Here is a 19,889-nt window from a genome sequence, read left to right as displayed (position 1 = left end):
CCGTGGGCTCCTCTCTCCACAGATCTGCAGGTCCTGCCAGGAACCTGCTCCAGCACGGGGTTCCCACGGGGTCACAGCCTCCTTTGCGAACCCACCTGCTCTGGCGTGGGGTCCTCCACGGGCTGCAGGTGGATATCTGCTCCACCGTGGACCTCCATGGACTGCAGGGGGACAGCCTGCCTCACCATGGTCTTCACCATAGGCTGCAGGGGAATCTCTGCTCCAGCGCCTGGAGCACCTCCTCCCCCTCCTTCTTCACTGACCTTGGTGTCTGCAGGGCTGTTTCTCTTACGTGTTCTAACTCCTCTCTCTGGCTGCCGTTTTCCGTCTGTCCCAACTTTTTTTTTCCTTCTTAAAAATGTTATCACAGAGGCGTTACCACTATCGCTGATTGGCTTGGCCTTGGCCGGCGGCAGGTCCATCTTAGAGCCGGCTGGTATTGGCTTTCTCTTGAACACAGGGGAAGCTTCTAGCAGCTTCTTACAGAAGCCACCCCTGTAACCCCCCCCGCTACCAAAACCTTGCCACACAAAGCCAATACACAGGCTCAGGGTGATTACATGGCTGAGCACTAACTACAATTATTGATGATGTGGGGGAGAGCTATGCATGTGAAGACTAGACATCCCTCCCTGACACCCCTCTTCCCCTCCCTGCCCCCCGATGCTGTAATTGTCAGTTTTCCTGAGAGTGTGAAGCACAGCTAATGCCGTGCTTCACAAACTCCGGCAGCTCCATTCCCGTGCACAGGGTAAGCGCTTCAGCCTTCTCCAGGGCAAAGGTTGGGTGAGCAGCATCAGTAAATTTGTATCTGATGGTGAACAGCACCAGTCCTCTCTCTGCATTGAAGAACAACAGTCTGCCATCACTGTAATCCAACAGGATGCCGATCCTGGCTGGGTGTTCTGTCATATGGACATCACTCATCATACTGATGTGAAGACATCTGTAAAGAAAGCTGCAGGAAAATGGAAACCAGAATACAGTGAGCTTCCTCATGGTGATTTACCAGAAATAACGTACCGCTTAATTCCCACCTATTAACAGGTTGCCGCATACAGCAGTGTATCACGTGGCAACAGAATTTTGCTCAGTACGTAACCCTCCTACCTGAGCAAATGTGGCATTGCTTCAAAGCCCTGCCTGGCACACCTATGAGCCCTTTCACTCAGCATCTTTGGGTGCTCTGAATAAAAGCAGACTTGCTGTAATCATATTCATCTATACCTTTCTTATTACATGTCTTTTTGGGGATTTAAGCATGAGCTGTGCTTTAGTAAAACCCTTTGCATCTCAGACGTTTTGTTTAGTTAGTTATGTTCATGCATCCATATGATTTCACACTAAAAAAACACACTTGTTTAGATGAAGAGCACCTTTACACCATTAACAGGGTTATGACTTACAAACCTCCAAATTGCCTGGCACTGGCCTGCTGAAGACTACCCCAGTGCCCTGCAGTCCTGCCACAGTGGCAGATGGGTGCCTGTTGCTGTGAAGGACAAGGCAGTAGAAGGCATTCTCTATGGAGGCTTGAAGTCTCCTGGAGCTGGAAATAGATTCTGAAAGGATTGCATTTACAGACATAAATACGCTTGCTGGGATTTTGTGAAGTAGTTCAGGATATGAGCCTGGAATGACAAAGCAGTGGCAAAAGAGGTATTAAAGTTTGATTCACTGGCTGGGTGAAGGAAGGCAAGTTGGTCTGTTTGAGGGTTTTTTATTATTATTATTATTATTTTTTAAGGTGCATTATAAGTTTTTTTTTAATTAAGAGGAGGAGGTCTAAAGCTCCTTTGTAGTTGTCCTCTTCTTATTACTCAAATTTGCAAAAAGAAAGCAGATGGGTCCTTTCTGCTCTCATGATTCTTGAAGCTGGCCAGCTTTATTTACGTGAAGGACAAGTGACTTCCCAAGCAGCTAGACTGAATCAGCTTTACCTGGTTTGTGTAGGACAGCAGCGCATGCACCAGGAAGTATCACTCAGCCCCAGGACACTGCTCCATGATGTTGCCTCATAGCAAATCCCAATCCTATAGCTTCTGCAGGCAGAGACAACGGTTTCCCAGTAATGATGTCCCCGAGCAGGCAGCAGTTCACCCAGGATTGAAGGAAACCTATTTGTGGAAGAGGTGTACAGTAAAGTGAGTGTGGTGGTAGACCAAGCATATTGCGATATTTCTTATAGTCACGTCATGCAGCAGTATCTAAAATTACTAACGGATTGCACTCTGCTATTCTAACTGCAGGGTTTTATCAAAGATTTGAATGTTGTCACTAAGAGTCATTTCATCTTTGCACTGACATGGACACATACTGAGAAGTGAAAACCATGAAACTTTACCCAAAATTATATGAAGCTAGCAAAAGGTGGAAAAGGTGACTTCGGAGGCAAAAACAGACCTCAAATTTAGCAGGCTTGTTCAAACTAGAAAGGAAAGCATGGCTGTTTTAAGTAGACACAGTGACAAACATCTTGCGTGCATTCAGCTGTAATGGTAAAAAAAAGTGTTTAAACCAGTAATAGCCCATTACTTTTTAAGAAGCCATATCAGTATGGCTGTCGTGGTTTAACCCGAGCCAGCAACTAAGCACCATGCAGCTGCTCACTCACACCTCCCCCCTCCCAGTGGGATGGGGGAGAGAACTGGAAAAAAAGAAGTAAAACTCGTGGGTTGAGATAAAGACAATTTAACAGGACAGAAAGGAAGAAAATAATAATGATAATGATAGTGATAATAATAATAAAAGAATTGGAATATACAAAACAAGTGATGCACAATGCAATTGCTCACCACCCACCGACTGACGCCCAGCCAGTTCCCAAGCAGCGATCCGCCCCCCAGGCCAACTCCCCCCAGTTTATATATTAGGCATGATGTCACATGGTATGGAATATCCCTTTGGCCACTTTGGGTCAGCTGTCCTGGCTGTGTCCCCTCCCAACTTCTTGTGACCCTCCAGCCTTCTTGCTGGCTGGGCATGAGAAGCTGAACAATCCTTAACTTAGTCTAAACATTACTTAGCAACAACTGAAAACATCAGTGTGTTATCAACATTCTTCTTATACTAAATCCAAAACATAACACTATACCAGCTACTAGAAAGAAAATTAACTCTATCCCAGCCGAAACCAGGACAATGGCATAACTTCATACAAGTGTACCTGTGCTTGTGATGTGACTAATATCAGCATGTCAAAGAAAAAAAATGTTTGCAATGGATGGAGCTAGCCTGGTACAATCATTCTAACATATCCCAGGAGCACTTCCTAATTCTCCAAAGCCACAGATGCTTTGGAAAATGTTACCAGTAATGCCCTCAGCAGAGGAAGCAAAGTAAAAGGATGGATTACTTCTAGTCACAGTGTATTCAAAAATAAGCCCACAAATCTGGCCTTCTCAGGGCAGCAACAAGTTGCTTTGAGACTGAAGTGTTCTGAAGGATTAAGCAGTGACCGTGGACTGAGGCAAACCCAGCAGTCCCAGTAGTGCGACACTGAACTCTTCCCAGCACCTACATCAGTGCTGCAACTGGCTTTATTGAGGTATTGCAATGTTTGAAAGGGGGGGTCTATCACACAGACTGAAACAATTCAGTTCTACAGAATTAGCACCATGTGATGGGTTGACCCTGGCTGGTTGCCAGGTGCCCACCAAAGCCGTTCTATCACTCCCCCTCCTCAGCTGGACAGGGGAGAGAAAATATAACAAAGAGCTTGTGGGTCGAGATAAGGACAGGAGAGATATCACTCATCACTTACCGTCACGGGCAAAACAGACTCAGCTTGGGGAAATTAACTCACTTTATTACAAATCAACCAGAGCAGAGTAATGAGAAATAAAACCAAATCTCAGAACACCTTCCCTCCACCCCTCCCTTCTTCCCGGGCACAACTTCACTCCCGGCTTCTCTACCAACCCCCCCCCAGCGGCACAGGGGGACGGGGATGGGGTTTACGGTCAGTTCATCACACGTTGTTTTCTGCCACTTCATCCTCCTCAGGGGGAGGACTCATCACACTCTTCCCTGCTCCAACGTGGGGTCCCACCCACGGGAGACAGTCCTCCACGAACTTCTCCAACGTGGGCCCTTCCCACGGGCTGCAGTTCTTCATGAACTGCTCCAGCATGGGTCCTTTCCACGGTGTGCAGTCCTTCAGGAGCACACTGCTCCAGCGTGGGTCCCCCACGGGGTCACAAGTCCTGCCAGAAAACCTGCTCCGTGGGCTCCTCTCTCCACAGATCCGCAGGTCCTGCCAGGAACCTGCTCCAGCGCAGGGTTCCCACGGGGTCACAGCCTTCTTCGGGAAACCCACCTGCTCCGGCGTGGGGTCCTCCACGGGCTACAGGTGGATATCTGCTCCACCGTGGACCTCCATGGACTGCAGGGGGACAGCCTGCCTCACCATGGTCTTCACCACGGGCCGCAGGGGAATCTCTGCTCCGGCACCTGGAGCATCTCCTCCCCCTCCTTCTTCACTGACCTTGGTGTCCGCAGAGTTGTTTCTCTTACATGTTCTCACTCCTCTCTCTGGCTGCCGAATCTGCCTGTCCCAACTTTTTTTTCCTTCTTAAAAATGTTATCACAGAGGCGTTACCGCTATCGCTGATTGGCTCGGCCTTGGCCGGCGGCGGGTCCGTCTCAGAGCTGGTATTGGCTTTCTCTTGAACACAGGGGAAGCTTCTAGCAGCTTCTTACAGAAGCTACCCCTGTAACCCCCCCTGCTACCAAAACCTTGCCAACAAAACCAATACATACCTATAGGCAAAAATAGGAGCGAGAGGCCCATCCCGAACCCCACAGAGTGGCATGCTTGGCATGCTGGTACTCACCCAGTGAATTTGGCTTTCTTGGGAAGGCGGATCACAGTTGCATCAGGGGAGATTTGCAAAGTGGGATGGGCTGTGTCATTCAGTAGGTGAAATCGAGTTCCTGGTACAATTCACAACAAAGAAACATCGGTTCTGAGAATCTGGCAACATTAACACGAGATGAATCATAAAATGTTAAGCAACAATTACTGTCATCTTAGCTGGACAGAGGTAGGAGTGACAGAAAATTTGGTGCAAATGCAAGGAATCTTCCAAGCTGGGCCTGACTGGGATGGCAGTCTTCTGGCAACTAGACCCAAGGATTGTAACAGTTTATATTATTCAGAAAAGTAGCTAGGTGATAAAGAAGTCTTCAGTATTAAAGAAGGTTGAAATGTTTTCAATCAATTGCTTTTTCAGAATAGCAAATTTAAATTTTGAGGCTGGTTTGGAAGAACCATACATAATTTAACACTATTTATCTGGAAATCTTAAAGTTTAAATCATCCATTACATTTTAAAACTGCTCTGCATGCTTCCTCATTCCTGAACCCCAAAGTCCATAAGGTTTTAATTTTGGGGTTTTTTAAGGTCATGGAATCTTTTATCAGAACGTGCTCTGCCAAACTCAAGCAAACTGAAATCCCTGAAGAATATTCAATCATTTCATCTCTCTGACAGAATTCAATATTTTTGCTTCTGAGGTCACATTGGTTTTATATTGACATAAATCTACCAACTTCAAGTGAAGTAGTCCCAGATTGTGCTTATTTTAAGCAGCTAAAATATGGTCCCTTTTATTTCAATCACTTGCTTATTCCCGTATTGGAAACATCAGTTATGATTTCTGGAGGAAATGCCATCTTTGACTGCTTTGCCCCTCCACCCCATTGTTTTGACATCAGAAAATGGTGATGTACCTTTAGTTGAGATGAGAGCAGCTTCAGTTTGTTCACTTGTCCTAAATGGGTTGACAGCCCTCAAGTAGAAGAAATAGTTCACATTGGGCTCCAGAGATACTTTCAGTTCAGGTCTCTTTATACAAGCAAAAGATCTGCAAATTTTGAAGATTTTCATACATGAAAACATATGCAGATATTCAAACCAGGAAAGAATAATTTATGCAAACAGCTAAGCCACCTAACAGTATTGTTGACTACTTGTCGTGGTTTAACCCCAGCCAGCAACTAAGCACCACGCAGCCGCTCACTCACTCCCCCCACACCCAGTGGGATGGGGGAGAAAATTGGGAAAAGAAGCAAAACCCACGGGGTGAGATAAGAACGGTTTAGTAGAACAGAAAAGAAGAAACTAATAATGATAATGATAACACTAATAAAATGACAACAGCAATAATGAAAGGATTGGAATGTACAAATGATGCGCAGTGCAATTGCTCACCACCCGCCGACCGGCACCCAGCTAGTCCCCGAGCGGCGATTCCCCGCCCCCAATTCCTAGTTCCTATACTAGATGTGACGTCCCATGGTATGGAATACCCTGTTGGCCAGTTTGGGTCAGGTGCCCTGGCTGTGTCCTGTGCCAACTTCTTGTGCCCCTCCAGCTTTCTCGCTGGCTGGGCATGAGAAGCTGAAAAATCCTTGACTTTAGTCTAAACACTACTAGCAGCAACTGAAAACATCGGTGTTATCAACATTCTTCTCATACTGAACTCAAAACATAGCACCGTACCAGCTACTAGGAAGACAGTTAACTCTATCCCAGCTGAAACCAGGACACTACTGAAACAACAGGCACCATAGAGAAACTCCAAATTGGAAAGGCGAGCACTGTTTTCACACACAATTGGGTTATGTAGGCGCTTCAGCATTTTACTTCAGGGATCTTCCTTACCTCATCTGACAAATTTTCAGGCCTTTGTTCCTCTACTGCCTTCTGACCCAGTGCAGTCATTTGGTGTAATGCTCACTGTATATTCATTTTGCAGCATAAGTCATCACATAAAATGCAAGCAGTACAGAAACAAATTCTCATCTGTCTCCTCTAAAAAGTCTGCATTACAAAATGAACAGGCTTCTGTAGAAAAAAACCTTTTAATTAATTCAGCTGCATGAGAGTGAACGTGCTTGCTGTGTTTGTACAATCTGGGCACATGCTCGACATCCAAAAGAACGGATACCCTTATCTGAGCACAGAAACTGTGCACTTCTTATTATGAATGCCTTGCTCACAAATTGTTCATCAACGAAGTCTTGGCTCTGTCTCCCTCATGGTGCTGTGCACTCTAACAGGCTGGTTTTGCAAGAGGCAGCAGCAGGGGAACTGCCTTTGCACAGTGCCCTGCTTTGACTAAGTCTCCCCTTTGTGGTGCCTCAAAAGCTCAAGCCCTCACATCCTCAACTGCTGATACCTTGACACACTGCAGGAAAGCAAGAGTCAGCACCCACTCAACCTGCTTCGCAGGCACTTTGAAGTGCCAGTGAAAGTACTTTGGACAATGTATTGGGTCTGGCTGAGATGGAGTTAATTCTCCCCATAGCAGCCCTCATAGAGCTGTGCTCTGCATTGGTAGCTAGAAAGGTGTTGATAACACACCAGTGTTTTGGCTACTGCTGAGCAGCGCTGGCACAGCATCAAGGCTCTCTCTCCAACATTTTTGCCCCCCCCCTCAATGGCAGGCTGGGGCTGGGCAAGATCTTGGGAGAGGACATAACCAGGACAGCTGACCCAAACTAACCAAACAGATATTCCATACCATATGATGTCAGCTCAGCTATAAAAGCTAAGTAAAGGGAGATGGAAGGGGGGGCATTTTTGTCTTCCGGAGCAACCACTACGAGTACTGAAGCCCTGCTTCCCAGGAAGTGGCCAGACATCGCCTGCTGATGGGAAGTAGAGAATAACATCATTTGTTTTCCTTTGCTTTCGCGTGCGACCTTTGCTTTCACTTTATTAAACTGTCCTTATCTTGACCCATGAGCCTTTTGTTATATTTTCTCTCCCCTGTCCAGCTGAGAAGGGGGAGTGATAGAGTGGCTTTGGTGGGCACCTGGCATCCAGCCAGGGTCAACCCACCACAGCAATATTATAGTAGCAATTGTCTGTTAAATTTGTGATTTCCCTGGGTTTAGGGAAATCTGATGCTGTGTTTTGATGCATATTTCTCCCATCAGCATCCTCATTTATTTCAAGGAAACATCTAGAGGATATTTTTTAATATTGCATGAACCCAGCAAATGATACACCTCGCAGTGATTCAGAATGCCTTCTGTGCTGTAATTGTCATTTCCACCCCCGATATCCCACTGAAACAGCACCTCCAGACCTGTGCTGGTACCACTGATGTTGAGTTAGAGCTGAAAGCATGCAACCTTCTCGAGATACATGTAGAAGCACACAGAAGGGGTGCATCATGAGCAGAAAAAAAGCTCTTGAAGCTAAAAATAAAGAACAAATTGCTCTGAGTTCCCTCCCAGCTGTGCCACGCTTACTTTCCTCTCCTCTGTCCCAGCTCTGGCTGTTTTGGGGTTAGACCAGCAAAGCACCATCTGCAATGATCCTCGCTGCTATCTCAGATAGCAAGCCCAGCACAGCCAGAGGGGAGGAAGATTCCTTATTTTCCACACATTGTTTCCTGAGCTGGCAGGACAGTCATGTGGGCAAAGCAACAAGAGGGAGGCTTGCTCTCCTTTTTCCAGCATTAGACCTGCTCTATGGGTAGACGGAAAATTTCAGTTGCTAGCAGTGCCGGTCTTGCATTGGCGGAGAGGATGACACTCAGTCACTTCCACTTTTACAAACTCACTGCATACTGTACTAATTTCTGCCTCCCCAAGTCTTACAGATTTCTCATGATGTGATATATGGTTTGCATCTGAACAACCCACACACCTAATCCCTGGACTACATTTCTCGCAGTTTTCCATTTTCCACCCACAGCTCCATTGACTTCTCAACACAAAGAGGCTGAACAGCAAGAGAATAGCAGAGCTTTGGAAACTGAAAGAAACATTTCAAAGCCTCATAAAGATTCTGGAAAAAGAATCAACCCAGGAAGGAGCTTTAAAACCACAGCAGCAGGCCAGATTTTATATGTAACCATGTCCCTCAGGTGGCAAGCTAGCAAGGAAAGAGAACCCAGAGGGGAAAATCTAGAACCCAGAGGGGAAAATCTAGATTTTTTTTTTATGATATGTAGAAGGAAACTTTTTATGAGGATTTCCAGAGGTTCCTCAAATTCTCTCACTGGGGAGCTGGGACTGCTCCAAGGACCTCCTTGGAGATATTCAAAAGCCACCTGGACATGGTCCTAGACAACTGGCTCTGGGTGGCCCAACTTGAGCAGGGGGTTGCACCAGATGACCTCCAGAGGTCCCTTCCAACCTCAGCCATTCTGCGATTCTGTGACATGCCAAAGGCTACAGGGGGCTGGCCCAGACCAGGGACTCCACACACAGCTCTGGCTGTTTGATGGGGGCATTTCTCCCTGCCTGATCCCTTGGCAGTGTCCTTTGCTTTGGATGGGCTCCCAGAATGACATGTGCAAAAGCAGCCTTGTGGGATGGGACTGTGCTGCTTTCTCCAGGACTTCCCTTGGATGTCCTTCCCCCACCTCTGCTTTCCCACTGTGCCCCCAGCAGCAGCTGTATGAACTTTCCAGAGTTGCTGAAAAATGCATTTGGACTCCCACTCGGGGACTGGGGAATCACTCAGCTATGGGGCCACTGCAAGCATAAGAGGCACAGGCTACCACAAGGGCTCTGTGTTTGGCTGGTCCCCAAGATGTGTGTTGCTCAGGAAACCTGTGAAGGACAAACTCCAAGCTTTCAAGGAAAATAACCAGAATAAACTACAGCATTTCCAGGCCCAAATGCTCCTAGGTGGGCATAAAGACACAGTTTTATTCCACCTTATATAGGTACTCAACATAGTAACTCTAGGCTCCTTACAGGTACTCAGCCCATCTAAGATCTGACTCATCACCTGGAGCTATTTGTCTTACTATATCAGCTACATAAGGAACTGATTTCTAGTCCTAATATGCACCTCGATGGCCTTGGATGGGAGCAATATGGGCAGTATGCTCCATCCATCAGTGGGCTCTTTTTTCCTTGGCTTTATGCAAAAAAATTAAATAGAAATCTTTAAAAAAAAAAAAATTATCCATCACTGAAATATCTTGTGCCATTATAGAAGTTTTCCAGGTTAATCTGGGGTGTGTGTGCATGCTTTTGGAAAAGGAAGGTAGGCACTGTTTTGAGGGAAAATAAGTGGTAAAAGACGGTCTTTGACACTGTAAAAAGAGGTCAGAGCCCTTCTACAAATACAGAAATTTCAACTACAGCAATTCTGAGAAAATTCATGATTTTGTCCTGTGGGAATTTTTCACACTTGTCACAGTAAAAGGCCAGCTTCTGCCCACAGAGAGGCCAAAAAGTCAAACGTGACTCAGTATAATTATAAACATGTTAGATTTTGCACAAGCTCACTTGAGAAAGAGAATGGACTGCTTAATGTTAGCGATACCTCACTCACAGATTACAGAAAGCGGCACAGTTTCTGGTTCAGTTTTGAGAAAAAGAGGCAATTCCAGTTAACAGCAAAGAAACTTGAGAGCAAACACATAGTACAGGTTTTGGGAGCAGCTACGTTATCCCTGACCATCAGTGACTTTGGCAGGTTGACAGGGACCTGATGGCCTCATGAAATATGTATGAAACAGAGCAGACCATGGATGCCCTCTGAGAGGCAGGAGAGCTGGGCAAGACCCCTCCTCTCCTTGTTTGCATTAACACACCATGCTGGTACTGCATGAAAAAAAGGTCTCCCAACCCCGCAGAAGTTTTTTATTTCAATTTTTAGCCTACTTTTTGTAAGGAGCAAGGCACGCACAATTTCACTGTCATACTTGTCTAGTAGAAACATATGACCCATTTAGTCAACTAATTTTGACTGCAAGGGGTGGAGCCCATGTGAACTAGCCCATGGGTGAAGACCCTAATCAGGCTCCCTGGGAAGGGAAGACAGGCAAAGTCAGCTGGGGTCCCATATGGCAAGTCACTCTCCTGCCTCCCAAAGCTTCTCAGACCCCTGCAACTGTATTTTTCTGGAATATTGTTGTTGTTTTTAAAAAACATACAAACAAAACCCCAAGCCCCCAAGGATATACAGAGCACCGTATAATTTTCTCTGCATTTCAACACACTGCATGGTTTCGTGGCTCAGTGGTGCCTACATCCCTCTTCGCCCTCTCCTCTACGCAGCACAGACTTAATGTACGAGAAACCAGAGAAGGTCTGGCATAAGCAGATGCCACTCCCAATTTCAAAGCTGCTCTTTGGGTTGCTCTTCCACCCCTGTGGCATGCCTGCACAGCTGGGCAGTGCTGGGCTCAGGTGTGCTTTGGGAGGGATCCGCCCATGCATCCAGACAGTGCAGATGGGTCACCAACATTACTGGGACAACACTATGACCCTTGCTATGTCCCAAGCCAGCTCCTGTCTTGTTTGCCACAAAACAAAGAGCAAACTGGGCCAGGCTCCTCCGTCCCGCTCCTTCCCATGAAGCTCAGCTGTCCTCCCCTGCCGTGCTTGGGGATGTGGCAGCTGCAAAGGAGCAATTGCTTCCCTGGCCAGCACAGCCTTGCAACTTCTGGTTGATTGCAGACAGCGCAACATCTCCAGGGTTTTGGCCCCAAATGAATGGGATTGCCCAGTTAAGCAGAATAAAAAGGAAGTACTTTTACATCTCTCAGCCTAATTTCATAGATTAGGGTCCAGCCTGTAAATTCCTCAGCGTGCAGAAGCTGATTTCTTCCTTGCACAGTTGAAGGCAGAATAACCTCTTGTGTAACGACCCGCAGTCTGGGACAGGGCACTCATTAACAGCTGCCTAATCCGACCAAGCAGTGCTTGTGACTGCGGCACTGACCTGAGACCCTCTCCTTCTGGCGAATGCTGTTGGCAGTACTCCAGAGTGAAGGACTCCATCACCGCCAAGCCAGCACACCAGCGGACAGTGGCCATGTCCCAACACACCGTGCAGTTCTCAGCCTTGATGATGGGGATGGCGGGCGCTGGGGACACAGGGACACATTAGCTGTACCGCAAGGAGAGCACCAGTAGCTGGCGGGGGATGCTCATGAGGGAAAGGAAGAGTGACCTCCCTGAATACCCATGGCATAGTTAGTTTTATCTGTCCAGCAATGATCTTTTGCTTATTTGTGTTTCAATGGCAGAGAGCTACATTACAGAGAAAAAACCCACACTGGGAAAGTCACTGTGAATATTTGTGCATTTCCTTGCACATCCTTAGAATGTCCATGTAGATTTTTATGCCTTTCCTCAAGTGCATTTTCCCCATTTGTGCCATTCTTTAAGGAGCAGAGCACCAAGGCAGTACTGCGTACAGCTCTCCCTGGATCACCTCAATCCTGTCCTCAGCCGTTCCTGCATGAACTGCATCAGAAACAAACGTGTTGCTGCAGAACTGAGGGGGAGATGCTGACTTTATGCTTAATTATGTCCTGTTTGTTTTTGCAATGCGGATACTAAAATTTGGTCCTGTAATTTCTCTTTTTTAGAGCCTCAGTTTAAGAACTACGGGCCCAACTGCAAGACAGAAAACTGAATGTAAAATAGCGCACTGAATGCAAGTAATCAAAAGCTATTGTGTGAAATAGCACATCCAACATCATAGGCTGAAAATGGATCAGTTGTGTTCACTTGCTCTATCTCTTTCCAGGGAATAGCAACATAAACGAACTTTACGACCTGTTGTTGAAACTCATATAAACAGTCTTAATACCAATCCTTAAAAGAAAAGTTATTAATTAAAAAAAGGTCATAGAAAGTTATTTTACTTTTAAAGAGATCGGGTTCCAAATAGGAGGCCTAAGACAAAAGTAGAAATTAGACAATTTTATGACAAGATAATCTTATAGAACTGCAACCAGCATTCCAGATGCATTCTGTTTTGTAAGTGTCGTGGTTTAACTCCATCTGGCAACTAAGCACCACACAGCCGCTTGCTCACTCCCACCCCAGTGGGATGGGGGAGACAATCAGAAGAGTAAGTGAGAAAACTCATGGGTTGAGATAAAGACAGTTTAATAGGTAAAGCAAAAGTCACATGCGCAAGCAAAGCAAGGAATTCATTAACTACTTCCCATCAGCAGGCAGGTGTTCAGCCATCTCCAGGCAAGCAGGGCTCCACTACCCATAACAGTTACTTGGGAAGACAAATGCCATCACTCCAAACGTCCCCCCTTCCTTCTTCTCCCCCCAGCTTTATATGTTGAGTATGATGTCATATGGTTTGGAATATCCCTTTGGTCAGTTGGGGTCAGCTGTCCCAGCTGTGTCTCCTCCCAACTTCTTGTGCACCCCCAGCCTCCTCACTGGTGGGGTGGTGTGAGAAGCAGAAAAGGCCTTGACTCTGTGTAAGCACTGCTCAGCAATAACTAAAACATCCCTGTGTTATCAACACTGTTTCCAGCACAAATCCAAAACATAGCCCCATACTAGCTACTATGAAGAAAATTACCTCTACCCCAGCCAAAACCAGCACAGTAAGAAAAATAATTTGTTATTAGTAGAAAAGGAAAGAAAAAGACCTCATAAGTACATATTGGTTTCTTGGTTTAGTGAAAATCAGGAGGCTAGCAATCCAGGTGTAAGAGACTGAATTGTTATCTCGAACCATTTGCCTCAAAGATTGTTAGGTGTGAGGGACTGGACTGTCATCTCAAGGAACTAACTGTTTATCTCGAGCCCTTTGTCTCCGAGATGGCCTGTTTAAGCAGGACACTCCTCTGTCCATAAGGACGATTACCAGGCCATTGAGGCATCCAGGGGAGGAAATGGGGCTGGAGCTGATAAGATACTGGTTTCTGGTGTCGATCAGGTGAAGGTCGTGTGATAGACGAAACCTGCAGTGCGTGACATCATCGAAATATGCCCTATAAAAACCCATAGAGACAAGCCGTGGGGCTTTCTTTTTTTTTCACCACCGAAGAATTGAAGATTGAGGACCAACAGGACACCGCTGGATCCATGGTGGTGACCATCCTAGCAATCCTATCCCGACTGCTTGCTTAATTTCTACCTTTTCTTCCATTCTATCCTATCAATCGCCATTATTTTCCACTTTTGATACTTTTGATAATAAAAGCTCTTCTGGGTATACGGCATTTGACCTCGTTTGTGTCTTAATCTCGCTCTTGGGATCATATCGAAACCTTCCCCAACATTGGATCGGGACACCAGGTTAAGATGTACTTGATGTTTTACTACAGGAACAGCTAATCTAGGCATTCAGCAGAACAAAGAATCTGTGGGATAGATTCTCATCTGGTAAGAAATCTGTGTAGCTCCCTTCACAATAATCCTTTAATTCTCTTCTGACATATTTGATTATTGTCTGGTTTAAATGCATCTGTTTCTAAAGAATAAAAAATTAATCACTAAATCCCCCAATATCTGCATTCAGAAACTGACACACATACCCACATTTATGTATGTGCAAACAGTACATCACAAGACATCAAGTACTTTTTAAAATTTAAATTATCTGTCTAAAGAGTAGATGGAGTCAGCATACCAGAAAAAAAGTTGTTACTGTGCTTCTGAGATTTTTAACAAATTAACTGCAGTTACTCAAGCTGTACTAATTAGAATATATATCTGATTTCCTGGTAATATTCCAGTACTCATATAAGTGATCTTATAAGAGGCAAAGAGCAGAAAAGGGTAAGTTCTTACTCTGTCCCTCAGATACAGGATGAGAATCACATAGGTTTTGAACAACAGAAGAAAGTGCGTTCACTCCTATGTCTTTAGGATTGCAAAGAGCCTTCATCTGGAGATCAATTTGAGATGGATGGGGTAGGGGGAAGGTGGGGCTATAGAGGGATACTTGCTGCCTTCAGCATCACTCCCTCACAGAAAATACTGCTTGGAAACAGCATGTTCCCCAGGGGAGGGGAAGACAGGCTGCGAGTTTGGGAGGTGGAAGAGCAGGAGACAGGAGGTGCTGAGGGGATGCTGCTGCAGCAACATGCTGCATTCCCCACAACTCCCCAGGCCCATTGCCACCTCCATGCATGCAATCCCAATGGGGAAGCCTTGGAGGTGTTCCCAACATCTGAAAGAGGCACAGCTTTGATCCACTATTAATGCATATGTTCCCGTCACTGCATATACCAGCAAATGCTTTTCTTGTATGTGCCAACTTTTAATCTGAATTACTGAAAATAAACCCTCTAAATTCTTGCTTCTGAGTTTATATTGCTAATTGGACTACTTGAAGAGTCAAAGTATTCTAGCTTCATATCAAAGTAGCCAGGCTCACACTGAAGAACTGGTTTCCATTACCGGTGCTCATCTTTCCACCCTTGGCCTTAAGGGGATGCAGCGGTTTTGCATCAGTCAATGCTCAGCAGTGTCCCCACAAGTCCACCTGGGGCTCAGCGAGCTCCAGAGGGAGTTCACTTAGCTTGAGGGATGGTATTTAATGAGCCCTTATTTGATTTAGTTTATTTGTTTTCTTAAAGAAACAGACCAAAGGAAGGCAACAAAGATTTGAGGAAAACTTCTTCAGAAGGCTTCAGTTTTGGGAAAGAGAATGATGAGCCTGATGCCAAAAGGCAAATACAGTTCTTAAAAATAATGGCTTCAGAGAGGTGAGAACCCCTTTTTAAATTATGATTTATTAGCTAGTAATAACTCATTATTATTTGACTATTTTGCAGGAATTCTCACAATTACATTGTTGTAATTGCTCACAAGCACATTGTTGATGTCAAAATTTGAATTTCTACTTTGAATTCTTTGGAAAAACATCTTTGCTAAAAATACGAATAGCAAATTGAATATCAAGGAGAATTATCAACAAATTTGAAGTCTAGTGGATTAAGCAAAAGGCTTGAAGCTGTGGTTGCTGCCAAGTGATTTCAACAATACACTCAGTGTTGTACAGAGTTATTTCATTATGAAATTGTTAAATGTCTGTATTTTGTAACTGCAAGAAGCAGTAGCACTAAAGTCATCTGGCAAAAGGGCCTCAGACACAAGAGGCTTCACCTTGCTTGTAATTCAAGAAGCAATAGTTTTGTCAATACAAATTATTAAAGAAATTAAGTCTCAGAAAAATTAATCAGTCAAATGAAGCTCATAAACAATACTTGTCTAATTATTCATCTTAATTTATACCACTTAGCAGCAGAGCCTCTCAGCCACACCTGAGATTTGTGTTCCACTGAGCTAGACACAGCATGTAACCTCGGTAAAGCAGGCCTTCCCCTGAAAAGTTAATCATTTAAATCAATGCAACATAGATGTATTTGGGAGGATGGCAGAGAGGCAAAAAATGCAGCTGTCGCCTCCATTTTCCACAGGAGAAGCAGCAGCACAGAGCAGCCAGGTGGCTTTCCCAGAGCTGCCCTGGAGCATTGCAGTGCACTCAGAAGAGAAATTCATAATGTGCCACCCCAATGCCCCAATCACAAGGCCTGAGACTGAAAACATCTTCAAATCTGAATACCTTCAAGTTTCCTCCCAGGAGCAATTATGCTGCTCTTAGCAAAAAGGGAAATGATTGCGAGTTGCTTGCTATCTGCCAGATGGGCTAAATGAAACAGTTTCTTCTGTTTCAGTAACACTATGGACTAGAATTGGTCTAAGAACTTGAAGCTTATAATAATCAAATGCCAAAATAACAATCAAATGCCAAAATATGTACATACCCGTTTTAAAAATGGCTTTTTCACTGGGTAAGCTACAGCCTGTGCAGTTCACAGCCATGACCCACACACTGTAACAGTGATCTGGCTCCAGGTCCTCCAAAATACAGTGGCTCTCCTTCACTGTCACTCTGTATTCTTCCACCAAAGCTAGGAGGAACACACGCACGCACGGGACGTTACACTCACGTTTCACTGCTAGGGCCTATGATTGCACCTCTTGACTAACATGTAAAAACCAGTCAATTAAAAAAATCCAGAAAGCATTATTAGCCAAGTTCTCTATATTTTGCTCTGACTCAGTTTTGACAAAGTTTTTGACATGCCCTTGAACTGTATGCATTCAAACCCCATTGATGGCAAGGGGAGATTATGGCCCTCAGTCCTACTGAGGACTAGGCTGCAAATTTGGGACATACAATCAGTAGTTATCAACTCTGGTTTCACCTCTCTATAACATAACATAACAATTTACCATAATGGAATTTATAGCCCTTAGCTATAAATTAGCTATTATAAAAAGCCCTTGGCATTCTTTAGAGTGCACATACACACGTGCACCAGCATACACACACGCACACATGGATTTGTGCAGAGCCCAGTTGCTTTAAGTGACTTTATGATCAGCCTGAGCTTTTTAATGAATGAGCATTTCAATCCTCTTTTCTCAATTTCCATATTTAAGATTTAAAATATGTCATTTTGAAAAAAAATCCTTTCCTACATGTGGAAATATTGTGGAAATACTGATTATCTTTTCCTGTCATTTTTTATTAGGACACATTTCTGAAGTATACACAGGGCCCTTGTGGCAGTACATTTCCCCCCCCCCCCATCCTGCCAGCAGGAAACAAAACTTCTCCAGGAAGGGAGAAGGGGAAGGAAACCCTGGAGGCTGCAGGTTGAAATTTGAACTGGCCAATCGAGATGCGCCAGGTACACCGAGGTGACCCTCCTAGCCAATAGAATTAAATGACCACAGGTCAGATTCGACAGGGGTATAAATGGGGTCCCGCCGGAGGACACGTTGGCAGTCCTCCTCGGAGCAGCGGGTCTGCAGTCGGGGACTCCCCCTCGGGTCGGGGCACCGCCCGAGGTAACTCCTCGAGGGAGAGAGCCCTCAGCTTTTAGGTGAGAGATACGTGCATTTTGAGCCATCACTTTAAATCTTGGGGATTCTTAAGTTGGCTGTGTAGTATTAATTCTCTTTACATCATTGAGCCTGTGGTTTTATAAAATGTTACCGGACGTCTAACTAACTTTTACTGAAGAATAAATCTGAGTTTTAACACCTGTTGGATTTGGTTAGTCGTGCATCTGTAACATTTTAAATTGGTGTAGTCGGCAGGATGGTGTTAATGGAGGAATTATTACGGAGGCACGGCTGCAGCCCTTCTCCCCCAGGTCTGGACTGGGCGAAGGAGAAGTGGTCCGATCCGGCAGCGGTCGTGGGGAGAGTAGAACTGTGCCGCGGAAGTAGTCTGCGAGACAGCAAAGGCAGTGTGTGTGCCCTCCTGGGCGCCTGCTTGATTCAAGCACAGAACTGAAAGAGTGATTCTGCTAAAAGGCAAGGGGAAATAGATTGTCTGAAGGTGGAATTGGAGGAAAGGGACGTGCGGCCCCTTATTGAAACAGAAGGGCACGCGGGTCCACACGGTGGGAGCCCCCAGAGCGCTGCTTGCATGGCCCCTCGGTCGGGACCCGAACTCGGCGAGTTGCAAGCTAAGTTTTCGTGCAAGCCGGGCGAAACCGAAAATGAGTATTTGTGGAGAGTTTCTCTAACGGGGAGGATCGGATACTGTTGAGTGATGATGAAGCGAGAAGTTACTGGGCACCGGGAGTGTTTCTGAGTGCTGCACCGGCGGGTGATCAGTCCATAACGTCCCGAGTAGCCTACTGGGCTGGGGGTGTGGACCCCAAGGAGAGAGGAGAATCTGTTACTATCCGGGCAAAGGGACTGTCGGAGTTAACGGAGGGCAGCAGGAAGGTCCGCCCAGCCGGTTGTAAACCCCGCCCCGAGCGGTCTCGAACTCGTGGTCGGTCGGGTCGGAACTGCGATCCCGGAAGGGACGCTCTCTGGCGGAAGGCACCGGCACTGGGGGCAGCCCGAGCCGTGCTGCCCGGGCAGTCCGCCGGCGGCGTCCGGGAGTGGGATTGCTGGAGGGGAAGGCTAGAGACCAAAGGGAAGCGCCAGCAACCCCGCCCCCTCGGGAAGAGGAACGGGGCCCTTTCGCGGCACTGCGAGAGGAACTGGAAAGGCTAAAAACTAGGAGCTGCGGTTTGGGGTTCAGGCCACCCAGTCCGCATGGTGAATACCTGCCAATGGTCTGCTGATAAAGAGTGTGAAAAGTGATTCTGCGCAGTATGGTCCTTTACATGTTTGGATACATTAGTGCTTGTTAGTGCTCTTATTATCTAAGTTCTCATTAGTGGTATAGCACCATATGGGTAGTTTAAGCTAAATTATCTACAAGGATGGGAACAAAGGCAGGAGTTCTTATCTTTTCTGGCCTTATCTATTCAAGCAAGGCCTCTACTTGTGTCTTCTTAACAAGATTGTAAATTCATCAAACACTTAATTAAGTCCTGTGATCCCTCTTGGTTCCTTCTTGCTCATCATTCCTAAGTACCAGTCTCTGACAGGCTTAATCCTTGACAAACACCAGTCCTTGGTATGTAAAGTTACAGAGAGACAATCATTAAGCAATAAGCAGTTTGTTCTCTATATCAATCCTCCCCCTTTTTCTTTAAACCTTTGCAACTATAGGATTCCGCTACTTCTGAGAGACCGTGTAAAGTATTTTTCGATTTCTACTTGATGTCTGATTTTATTTCGTTTCCAACTTTTGTAATTCCCTACTGTTATATGGCTTTTGCAAGAACTATATACATACTCTCCTACTTCCCTTAGGCCTACGGTTATACAAGATCAAGCAAAACGGTTAAAGATTACATATGCAGAGAGGGTCACATTTCACCATGCGGCCCTATCATTGTTTTATATTGACACGAATCAGGTTAATATATTTCACAAAGAGCCTTATATACACATTCCTGTGGGCCCAAACCAGATTGTCGTGGTTTAACCCCAGCCGGCAACTAAGCACCACGCAGCCGCTCACTCACTCCCCCCACACCCAGTGGGATGGGGGAGAAAATCGGGGAAAAAAGAAGCAAAACCCACGGGTTGAGATAAGAACGGTTTAATACAACAGAAAAGAAGAAACTAATAATGATAATGATAACACTAATAAAATGACAACAGCAATAATGAAAGGATTGGAATGTACAAATGATGCGCAGTGCAATTGCTCACCACCCGCCGACCGGCACCCAGCTAGTCCCCCAGTGGCGATTCCCCGCCCCCAATTCCT

General features: G+C 45.6%; 1 long non-coding RNA gene and 1 pseudogene across 2 annotated transcripts; both read right to left on the bottom strand.

Annotated features, from left to right (window-relative positions):
- Nucleotides 1-657: 657 nt before the first annotated feature.
- LOC121233050 lies at nucleotides 658-5,826 on the bottom strand. Of its 2 annotated transcripts, none has more exons than XR_005931841.1 (4): nucleotides 5,735-5,826; nucleotides 4,836-4,975; nucleotides 1,941-2,117; nucleotides 658-1,631 (listed from the first exon to the last, which is right to left on the bottom strand). It is a non-coding gene; the product is annotated as an uncharacterized LOC121233050 (long non-coding RNA). The 2 variants fall into 2 exon arrangements; XR_005931842.1 differs by having other exon boundaries at nucleotides 658-958.
- A 12,582-nt stretch (nucleotides 5,827-18,408) lies between these two features.
- LOC121233037 overlaps nucleotides 18,409-19,889 on the bottom strand; it is a 43,927-nt pseudogene continuing 42,446 nt past the window's right edge.

The sequence above is a fragment of the Aquila chrysaetos genome, assembly GCF_900496995.4.
Source record: "Aquila chrysaetos chrysaetos chromosome W unlocalized genomic scaffold, bAquChr1.4 W_unloc_4, whole genome shotgun sequence".
NCBI lineage: Eukaryota > Metazoa > Chordata > Aves > Accipitriformes > Accipitridae > Aquila > Aquila chrysaetos.
Note: the sequence above shows the minus strand (reverse complement) of the source record. Positions and strands in the feature narration are given on the sequence as shown.